Below are 10,665 nucleotides of genomic sequence, written 5' to 3'. Positions count from 1 at the left end.
ATGTCGTCATCATCATCCAACAACTGCAATTCTCGTCACTTGTCATGGCTAATGAAATCATGTTTCCCAGACACAGACACACCACCACACCACTTCTCTCCGACCACCATCTCTTCTCTCCCAGATGACGTCATCCTCGAGATTCTTTCCTTCATCCCTCAATCCACCCTACCATCAGCTTCTACCGTCTGCCGCCGCTGGTCTGAGTTACTCGACTCGCCGGAATTCTACCACCTCCGCCGCCGCCGCGGCCTTCTCCAACGAGCCGTATTCGTTATCTCATTCTCCAATTCAGGCTTATTCGCCGCTAGTCTTAAACTAGGGTTGGATAATACCTGGATTACTAGTCTGTTAAGATCTAACTACAATGATGTTATATCTGCAAGTGCGTTACGCCTAGCTGCCATTGGCCGCTGGGCGTATATTATTGGTAAAACAACACTGCTCCGGTGTGACACGTGGACCGGAGCGGTGGTTCCACGACAGAAAATGTCGTTACCGCGAAAGAAATTCGCGGCCGCTGTTATAAACGGTAAAATCTACGTTGCGGCCGGGTCCACCCGCTCGACCGCAGTCGAAGAGTACGACCCGGTACGGAATTCGTGGCGCGTGGTGGCCCACGCGCCTAGAATGCGATACGGGTGTATTGGCGCTGCGGTCGATGGGGTGTTGTACGTTATTGGTGGATTGAAGGTTGGGGATGCCTCACGCGCCGCACACGTGTATGCCAGCTCGATGGATTTGTATGACGTGGCGGCGTGTAGATGGTTGAGGAGCCGTACGGTACCTGGGGGTGGGTGTGTGGTGGCCGCGTGCTCTGCTGGTGAAAATGTACATAACGTGTATATTCTCACCAGCCACGCGGTTGAGTTGTCGTTTTGGAGTTTTAATGGGAACAGGCGCGTGGGCGCCGGGTTTGGGGAATGGTGTAGATTAAAGAGTCCACCGTTGCCGTCGCAAATTAGGCTCGACGGCACGGTGAGATTCGGGTGTGTTGGGGTGGGGGAAAAGGTGGTGTTGATACAGGTAATGGGTTGTATTGATGATTTATTGAGGAGGAGTGGTCGGAGTACTCGGCGAGTGAAAGAAGCGTTGGTGTTGGTTTATGATTCCGGTGTCGGAGAGTGGAGTCGAGTGGCGGATCTGCCGGATGTTGTTCGACGCGCCGCCGGTGTTTGTGTGGAGTTGTAAGCACGAGGTGTTGAGGTGAGGATGCGTAAACTTGAAGTTTGTAAGGAATCTTTGACAAATATGGCCAAAAGGCTATTTCACCATTTTAAAGGAGCCTATAAATTTGACTCTATGTAATTTGACTTCATGTATTATTGGTAATGAATTCTTTATAAGTTTGTGTTAGTGGAAAAGTATATGTGAAATTTATAATTGGTATGGTTTATGATTCAATGACAAATTTATATAAAATTATCATAAAAAAAATAAAGTAGATACAATTATGTATTCGAATATTTGCAATTGTTGTATAGCGATTCGATTGATCACTTGTTTTCTGGTTGTATTGTCGCGACGGTGGTGTGGAACAAAAGTAGCATATGGTGTAATATTCCTCTTAATTTTGCTTCTTCGGTTCACAATTTATTTGACATTCCTAACCAGGTTCCGGGTATTGGAGGCAAAAGAAAAATGGTACCCTTGATTATAATGGTGGCTTGTTGGTGTATCTGGAAAGCTCGAAATAAACTGATTTTTGAGAACAAGCCCATCAAGATCGATAAGATTCTCAATGACATTAAGGTTCTAAGATTTTTGTAGATTAAAAATAGATCAAAGAATTTGGATGTAGATTGGAATAGATGGAAGTGTTTGGCTTTGTAGCTTGTTCGCGTTGTTTTGTTGTAGCCGACCCCTGCTAGCTTCTCGGTATGAGGGGTTTTCGGTCCTAATTCTATTGAAATTTCAATCAATCAATCAATCAAGCCCTGTATATCCCACCGCAAAGCACGCTATCAGTAGGGTCAGGGGAGGGTGAGATGTAGGCAAGTCTTTCCTCTATCCGTGAGAATAGAGAGGCTGCTTCCAGAGAGACCCCCGGCTCATAAAGCTACATACAGGTAATCAGAGTAAACATACATCCTACAAGCAAAGACACTTAGCAATACATAGATAGCAAACTAACAAAAAAGCAAGGAATTTGTAACATACTAAGAATATGGCATATGAATCAAAAAGCAGCATCAAACAAACTATATACATAAACAACAAGGAGCCAGGCTAGCCAATTAGACCCTAAATACAGAAAGCTAACAAGGTACATTCCCCTAAAAGTCGCTAACCTTAATCCTACGTCTCCACGAATCTCTTTCCTGGACCATGTCTTCAGAGAGGTGCAACTCTGTCAAGTCATGTCTAATTCTCTCATCCCAAGTCAATTTAGGCTTGCCTCGACTCCTCTTCCTTCCACAATGAAGGTTTCCACTACTCTAACTGGCGCTGTTGTCAGTCTCCTCTTCACATGCCCAAACCATCTCAATCTTCCTTCATTTATTTTCTCTGATATGCTAACTATTCCTAACCTTTTCCTAAAGACCTCATTTCTAATCCTATCTAATCTAGTGTATCCGCACATCCACCTCAGCATCCTCATCTCTGCTACCTCCATCTTGCGCGCATGTGTCTTCTTTATGGCCCAACAGTCTGTTCCATACAACATTGCAGGTCTAACTGTGACTCTATAAAATTTCCCCTTTAATTTAGATGGGAACCGCTTGTCGCACAAAACCCCAGTGGCTGCTTTCCACCTACACCATCTGGCTTGTATGCGGTTGGTTATGTCACTGTCTATCTCTCCATTGCTTTGGACAAACGATCCTAGATATTTAAACTTCGTTATCTACAGAACCACCTTGTCCTCAATAGTGATATGGGTGTCCTCGCTATCGCCAACGCCACTGAAGTCACAACAAAGGTACTCTGTCTTAGATCGACTAATTCTTAAACCTTTATCCTCTAAAGCTACACGCCACTCCTCTAGCCTTTCGTTCAAGCTTTGTTTAGTCTCAGCCACAAACACAATATCATCTGCAAAGAGCATGCACCATGGGACAGGCTCCTGAATCGACTTGGACGACTCATCCATGACTACCGTGAAAAGAAACGGGCTTAACGCCGATCCTTGGTGGAGTCCCATCTCCACCGGGAAAAAATTGTATCTCCTACCGACGCCCGAACACTAGCTTTAGTCCTGTCATACATATCTTTAATTAAGTCTATATACTTTCCAGGTACCTCTCTACCTTCTAAACTATCCCAAATTAGTCTACGTGGCACACTGTCATATGCTTTTTCAAGGTCGATGAATACCATATGTGTTAGGAACAAAAGGCACACACGAACAAGAAATCAAAGCGATAAAGAACACGAGAATTTTACGTGGTTCGGTTGCGGTGTACAACCTACGTCCACGGGGTAATTAGGTTTGTATTATTTTGGTGATTTATAATAACAAGTACAAGAGACTATTTATAGACCGCATATTAGGGCTACTCCCTTGCTAAACAAGCTAGAACCCAATTGGGCCCAATAGGGTTAGGGCCGGCTAAAAAAATAACCTCCCTAACTCCTTTAATATGCAGTTGTCTAAATGTGGGTCCGGGGATACCACATCGCCCAACAATCTCCCACTTGGTGTCTTCGGACCTAGAAATGCACCATCTCTTCTGTACTTCTGTAAATGAAAATCCCTCCTGATCTTCAAACCATCCTAATTACCCTTGTCTCCTCAACATTATTCCTGGAGACCAGCTGAAGCTATGCAAAGCTTCAGCTTATCCAGCACCACACACTTGGTAAACATATCAGCTGGATTTTTAGCACCTGGGATGTTCTTCAGACTGATTGTTCCTTCACTGATCAACCCCCTCACGAAGTGATATCTCATCCCTATATGCTTTGTCTTTCCGTGATACACTGGATTCTTTGCAAGTTTAACTGCACTCTCATTGTCACAGTACAATGAGTAGTCGGGTTGTTGTTTTCCTAATTCTTCAAGAAAAGTCTTCAACCAAACTAGTTCTTTGCTGGCCTCTGCAACAGCCATGTATTCTGCTTCTGTAGTTGACAGAGCCACACTTTTCTGAAGTCTAGACATCCAGCTAACTGCTGTCCCTCCCACTGTGAAAACATACCCGGTAGTGCTCTTGAACGTCCCTTTACAACCACCCAGATCAGCATCTGTGTAACCTCTGAGTATGGCATCCTTTTTTCTGAAACATAACCCCATCTTCTGAGTACCCTTCAAGTATCTAAGTATCCATTTGACAGCCTCCCAATGTTTTTCTCCTGGATCTGACATAAACCGACTAACAACCCCAACGGCATGAGCAACATCTGGTCGAGTGCAAACCATTGCATACATTAGACTCCCGACTGCTGATGCATATGGGACTTTGGTCATCTTCGATCTTTCTTCTTCAGTTTTAGGAGACTGATCTTTGGTGAGCTTCAAATGACTTCCCAATGGAGTATTCCTAGGCTTGGTTCTTTCATCATTCATCTTGAACCTTTCTAACACTTTCCCTATGTATTTTTCCTGGGATAGTGTTAGAGTACCTGCCTTCTTGTTTCTAGTGATGTTCATTCCCAGTATCTGTTTTGCTGCACCCAAGTCTTTCATTTCAAACTCTTGGGACATCTGTTTCTTCAACTTGCTTATTTCCTTCATATCAGATCCTGCAATCAACATATCATCAACATACAACAGTAATATGATATAAGAGTTGTTGAATTTCTTCAGATAACAACAATGATCCATCTGGCATCTTTTAAACCCCGACCTCTCCATGAAATTATCAAACTTCATGTACCACTGTCTAGGCGCCTGTTTCAGACCATACAAGCTCTTCTTTAGTTTGCAGACCCAATTTTCTTTCCCCACAACCCGAAACCCTTCAGGTTGCATCATATAAATGTCTTCTTCAAGATCACCGTGTAGAAATGCCGTTTTCACATCTAGTTGCTCTAGATGTAAATCTTCTGCTGCTACAAGACTTAAAACAAGTCTGATGGTAGTCATTTTCACCACGGGAGAGAAGATTTCATCATAATCAACTCCTCTCTTTTGTTGAAAACCCTTGACCACTAAACGGGCTTTATATCGTTTAGACCCATCATGTTCTTCTTTGACCCTGAAGACCCATTTATTTTGCAACGCTCTCTTATCCTGCGGAAGCTTGACTAAGTCCCATGTCTTGTTCTTTTCTAGAGAGCTCATTTCATCCTTCATAGCATTCTCCCACTGGCGAGAATCCTTCATCTTGACTGCTTCAAAGTAGCTTTCGGGTTCACCGTTTTCTGTCAAAAGAATATAGTTAACTGAAGGATTGGAATGACCGGGACTATACCTTTCTGGCTGTTTAGTAACTCTGGTGGATCTCCTGACCCAATTTTCAGTCTGGTCAGGCTGTTGTGGGATCTCCTCGTCTTCAGACTCTGAACTCCCACTGTCAGAAGTTTCTTCTGACTCATTATTTCCACCAGCTTCAAACTCAGGAACTGTGTCGACTTCAGTTTCTGTAGCGGGTTCCTGAACCGGTTCGGGGATCGGTTCAGATCTCTGGTTTTCAATTTTGAATTCAACCTGTTGCTTCTGAACCCTAGAGTTTGGATTTATCACATCTTTGTACAACTCAGCCTCATTAAATGTAGCATGTTTGCTGCGGACTACTTTTCTGCTTTTCGAGTCCCAAAGCTTGTAGCCCATCTTGTCTGACCCGTAACCAATGAAAACATACTTCTTGGCTTTTGAATCTATCTTGTCAGCATTCGGATCTAGGTCATATGCACTGCACCCAAAAACCTTTAAGTGCTCATAATTAACCGCTTTCCCCTTCCATTCTTCTTGAGGTGTTTTGTAACCCAACGGAACTGATAGACCTCGGTTGATAAGATAGGCAGCAGTTTTAACAGCGTCTGCCCAGAACATTTTAGGGAGCCCTGCATTTATCCTCATACTTCTGGCTCTTTCATTTAACGTTCTATTCATCCTTTCTGCGACTCCATTTTGCTGAGGAATACCTGGAACTGTATTTATCATCCGAATGCCATGCTCAGCACAAAAGCTAGTGAACTCTGAGCTAATGTACTCCCCTCCATTGTCTGACTTCAAGCACTTTACCTTCAGATCAGATTCAAGTTCAACAGCAGTTTTCCATTTCTTAAAAACATCAAATACTTCAAATTTATTTTTAAGAAAGTAAACCCATACCTTGCGTGTGGCGTCGTCTATGAAAGTCACATAGAATCTCGAGCCTCCCAAGGATTCAACACGTGTTGGTCCGAAAACATCTGAATGGATAAGCTCTAATTTCTGAGCTTTAGGTGCTTTCCCTGTCTTCACAAAAGATACCCTCTTCTTTTTTCCAAAAACACATGGTTCACAGAATTCAGATTCAACCCTTTTAAGATCTGGAAGCTTTCCTCTGGCGACAAGCATCTTCATGCCCTTCTCACTCATGTGGCCGAGTCGTTGATGCCACAACTTTGATAGACTCGGTCCACTCGTTACTGCATTAGCACTACCTGCAGAAACCTCAACCATATACAAAGTACCCCGTTTCTTTCCCTTGGCAATTACCATGCTACCCTTGACGACCTTCCATTGTCCTCCCCCGAATGTTACATCATAACCCTGGTCGTCTAATTGCCCAATGGAAATTAACATTTTTTTCAATTTTGGAATTACCCTGACATCTTTCAATGTCCAAATTGTTCCAAAACTTGTTTTCAAGTCAATATCTCCCAACCCAGTAATTTCCAAGATTTGGTTATTAGCAAGACTTACAGTACCAAAATTGCCCCGTCTGAAATTCTTCATCTTTCTCGAGCTTGAGATAGCATGAAACGACGCACCTGAGTCCATAATCCAGGACTCGACTATATCCTCAATACAGCAGATCAATGCATCATCAGAATCTGATGCTGTTGAGGAGGCAACATTCACTTCTTTCTTGTCTCTGGGTGGTTCTGTACATTGACTTCTGAAATGACCATTCTCATTACAGTTCCAACACTTTATGTCGTTTCTTGTTTTTGAACTCCCCTTTCTGTCTCTTGATTTTGATCTTCCCCTGTTACTTACCCTCTTATCTTTCTTTCTACCTCTTCCCTCAGTACTTAGCAAAGTACTGGATGATTCACCTGCATTCTTTCTCCTGATATCCTCTCCTAGGATCAAGTCACGAATACCCTCGAACGTGAGTTTGGTGGTTCCGGCTGAACCACTAACGGCAGTGACTGTTCCTGACCAACTTTCAGGTAACGAGGACAATAATAGCAAAGCTTGCACTTCATCATCAAATTTAATATCAACAGATAATAACCGGGATATGATAGAATTGAACTCATTTATATGAGAGGTAACAGACGCACCTTCCCGCATACGCGTATTCACCAATTGTCTAATTAAGAATACCTTATTAGACGCGGAAGGTTTCTCGTACATGTTTGACAACGCGGTCATCAAACCCTTAGCAGTGGTCTCATTCACTATATTGAAAGCAACGTTCTTAGCCAACGTGCATCTGATGACTGCTAGGGCTTTCCTGTCTAGATCGGCCCATTCTTCATCCTTCATATTCTCGGGTTTTTGACCTCTCAAACATGGAAGCAAATCTTTCTGGCATAACAAGTCCTCGACTTGCATCTTCCACCATCCAAAATCCTGCCCATCAAACTTCTCGATTCTGATCTTACCGTCCTCAGTCATTATCTTTACCGAGTTTCTAACGGAAGCAACCTGCAATACTGATCAGAACTGTTTGACCTCTTCTGGTCAAAAGACAGATTGTACTGTAGCGCGCACTGTTCACACGCCGGAAACACTGTAGCGGCGGCGGTACTGTAGCGGCGGCTAGGGTTTCTGATTAGGGTTTGGTGGCGACTGGCGGTTGGGGTTTATAGTGTGATCCTTGCTCTGATACCAGTTGTTAGGAACAAAAGGCACACACGAACAAGAAATCAAAGCGATAAAGAACACGAGAATTTTACGTGGTTCGGTTGCGGTGTACAACCTACGTCCACGGGGTAATTAGGTTTGTATTATTTTGGTGATTTATAATAACAAGTACAAGAGACTATTTATAGACCGCATATTAGGGCTACTCCCTTGCTAAACAAGCTAGAACCCAATTGGGCCTAATAGGGTTAGGGCCGGCTAAAAAAATAACCTCCCTAACTCCTTTAATATGCAGTTGTCTAAATGTGGGTCCGGGGATACCACATCGCCCAACAATATGTAGGTCCCTCTTTTTCTCCCTATACTTCTCCATTAATCTTCTCAGTATGTGTATCGCTTCCGTGGTTGACCGTCCTGGCATGAAACCAAATTGGTTAACCATAACCTGCGTTTCTCTTCTAATTCGAGTCTCAATTACTCTCTCCCATAATTTCATAGTATGACCTAACAACTTAATTCCTCTGTAATTTCTATCACACTGTGCGTCTCCCTTGTTGTAATTTCCACAACTCTGTAATTTCCTAACAACTTACTCTCTCCCATAATTCTATTGAAATTTGCAGTTCAAAAAAATAAATAATGTAGATACAATTATGTATGTATCTATTTTTTTAAACACAATTACGTCTTTTATACACAACTTTTTAGGCAACGGTGGGAAACCATTGTTGGTGGCTTGGGTGAAAGGATGATGCACTCGGTTTTACTTGCGAAAACTTGAATCCATAGTTGAATTATTTTGTCTCAAATCCGGACATGTTATGATCTGCTTAATGTTAAATACAAACATTGTGGAATTAGAGTATATTTATGTGACAAAAACCAAATTTTTGAAATTTTAAATTGTATTAAATTGAACGATTACTACCGGCTTGCTTTCACAGTTTACGGTTCGTTTATAAATTGAATATAAAATTAGAACAATTACTCGTGCTAAGTGTTTGTTACTCGATTGTTACGATTTTGGATTTGATGTCGCTGTTGTGATTGATTATTTTGAGATTCATGAAATGATAATTATATGGAACTAACCAATGACATAATATTATGTTTCTCTTGTAATTATAATTATACTATGGAACAGTATTTGATTAACTTCAATCATTTTGTAAATTTGCAACATAAGGTGAATAATGATCGGTACAATAGGGCTACAGAACCATCGACTTCACAAATACAAGCGGAGATGGTACATATCAACATTTTCATTACTAATACATAATAATAATGTGGAATTCAGATGTGCTATTTTATTTATTTTCATGCATGTTTTTGTTTGCTCGTAGAGTCAAGAACATGCCGAGCTAGAACTCTTGAGAATGAAGTAACGGGGCTTAGAAATGAAAACTCCTAAGTACTTCCATTTTTTATTTGGATGTATAAGTTTGTTAATTTTATTTTTATTTCTTAACGTTATGTCATGCAGTGAACGGTTGTTAAACAGTTGTTATTTTGTGTGTTTATAGTGCATGTGTCTAATGGGCGACAACCTTAGTGGCACAACCGTGCAACAACTACATCAACTCGACCAACAACTGAAGCTTAGTTTCAATCAAAGAAAAGAAGGTTTTGATCCATATATAGTTGACGTTTTCCCGATTTGACTCATTCAATAGACAAAAATGTTAATAACTGGTTACTTCTATTTTAATTTTTTTTTTGGGTACCTTAGAGCACATGTAATAAGGTATGTCGACCCTCATGGACACCGATGTGGAGGAAAGAGTGCGAGATGTGAGCGCAATCTAAAAACGTGGCAAGGAGAGACGAAGTGAGGCATAAATGGAAGAGGAGTAGAAATTTTGTTTGTGAAAAAAAAAATCTATCAATTTCACAAATCACAAATATGTGAATCTAAACAGAAAGTATTATAAATAAACCTTTTTTTAACAACAAAATGAACTTTCCATTAACCATAAAACACCAAACACAGTATAGCAAGGTGCTAATTGTAAGATTACAAGAGACCACCTATTATCTTTTGACCACTTTTGTACTAGTGACCATCTTCACACGTCAAAAGCACGCCATTTGTCACACGAAACTAAGCTCGTACTCGATCTATTCCGATCCCACAAAAACCCCAATGTTTTTATACTTCCAATTAGTGGTGAAACTTGGAGGGGGCAGACTCAATATGTATAAAAAATATCATAAACTAGAGGGGCGTGGGCTCAAAATTTCGGTCGGAAACGGGCAAATATACACCATGTATAAAAACTTTTGGCCGAAAAAGGATAAATATACACTACCGAGCATAAAAATGGAGGGATCGGGATCAAAATCTCGGTCGAAAATGGGTAAATTCACACTATGCATAAAAATTTTCGGCCGAAAAATGATACATTTAACCTAACGAGCGAAAAACAGAGGGGGCCGGGCTCAAAAATTCAGTCGGAAATGGGTAAATTATCGCTATGTATAAACATTTTCGACCGAGAAACGATAAATTTACACCATTGCACCTGTTAAAAGCCATATTGTTCCTTGTCTCTCTCTCTAAGCTTTTATAACCTTGAAGAAATGCATCCATAGATATGATACTTTCACCAAATATTTTCATCTCGACTGTCGTCAATTTCTGGGCATCGGTGTGGTGGTTGTTTTCGTTCTTTAATGGTGTTCGATTTGGGGTATTATTTTGGTTCATCATTGGTGTCAAACAAGAACTACAGTTAATTAATCGGAAGTCGATT

General features: G+C 41.4%; 1 pseudogene; it reads left to right on the top strand.

The window, feature by feature from the left end:
• LOC143573840 (F-box/kelch-repeat protein At5g26960 pseudogene) lies at positions 1-1,314 on the top strand (annotated as a pseudogene).
• The last annotated feature ends 9,351 nt before the right edge of the window (positions 1,315-10,665 follow it).

This window comes from Bidens hawaiensis, unplaced genomic scaffold, assembly GCF_021521415.1.
Source record: "Bidens hawaiensis isolate Kalapana, Puna unplaced genomic scaffold, B.hawaiensis_p1.1 tig00026651_1, whole genome shotgun sequence".
In the NCBI taxonomy this organism is placed as follows: Eukaryota; Viridiplantae; Streptophyta; class Magnoliopsida; order Asterales; family Asteraceae; genus Bidens; species Bidens hawaiensis.
The sequence above is the reverse complement of the archived record's forward strand: the minus strand, read 5'-3'. Positions and strand labels throughout refer to the sequence as shown.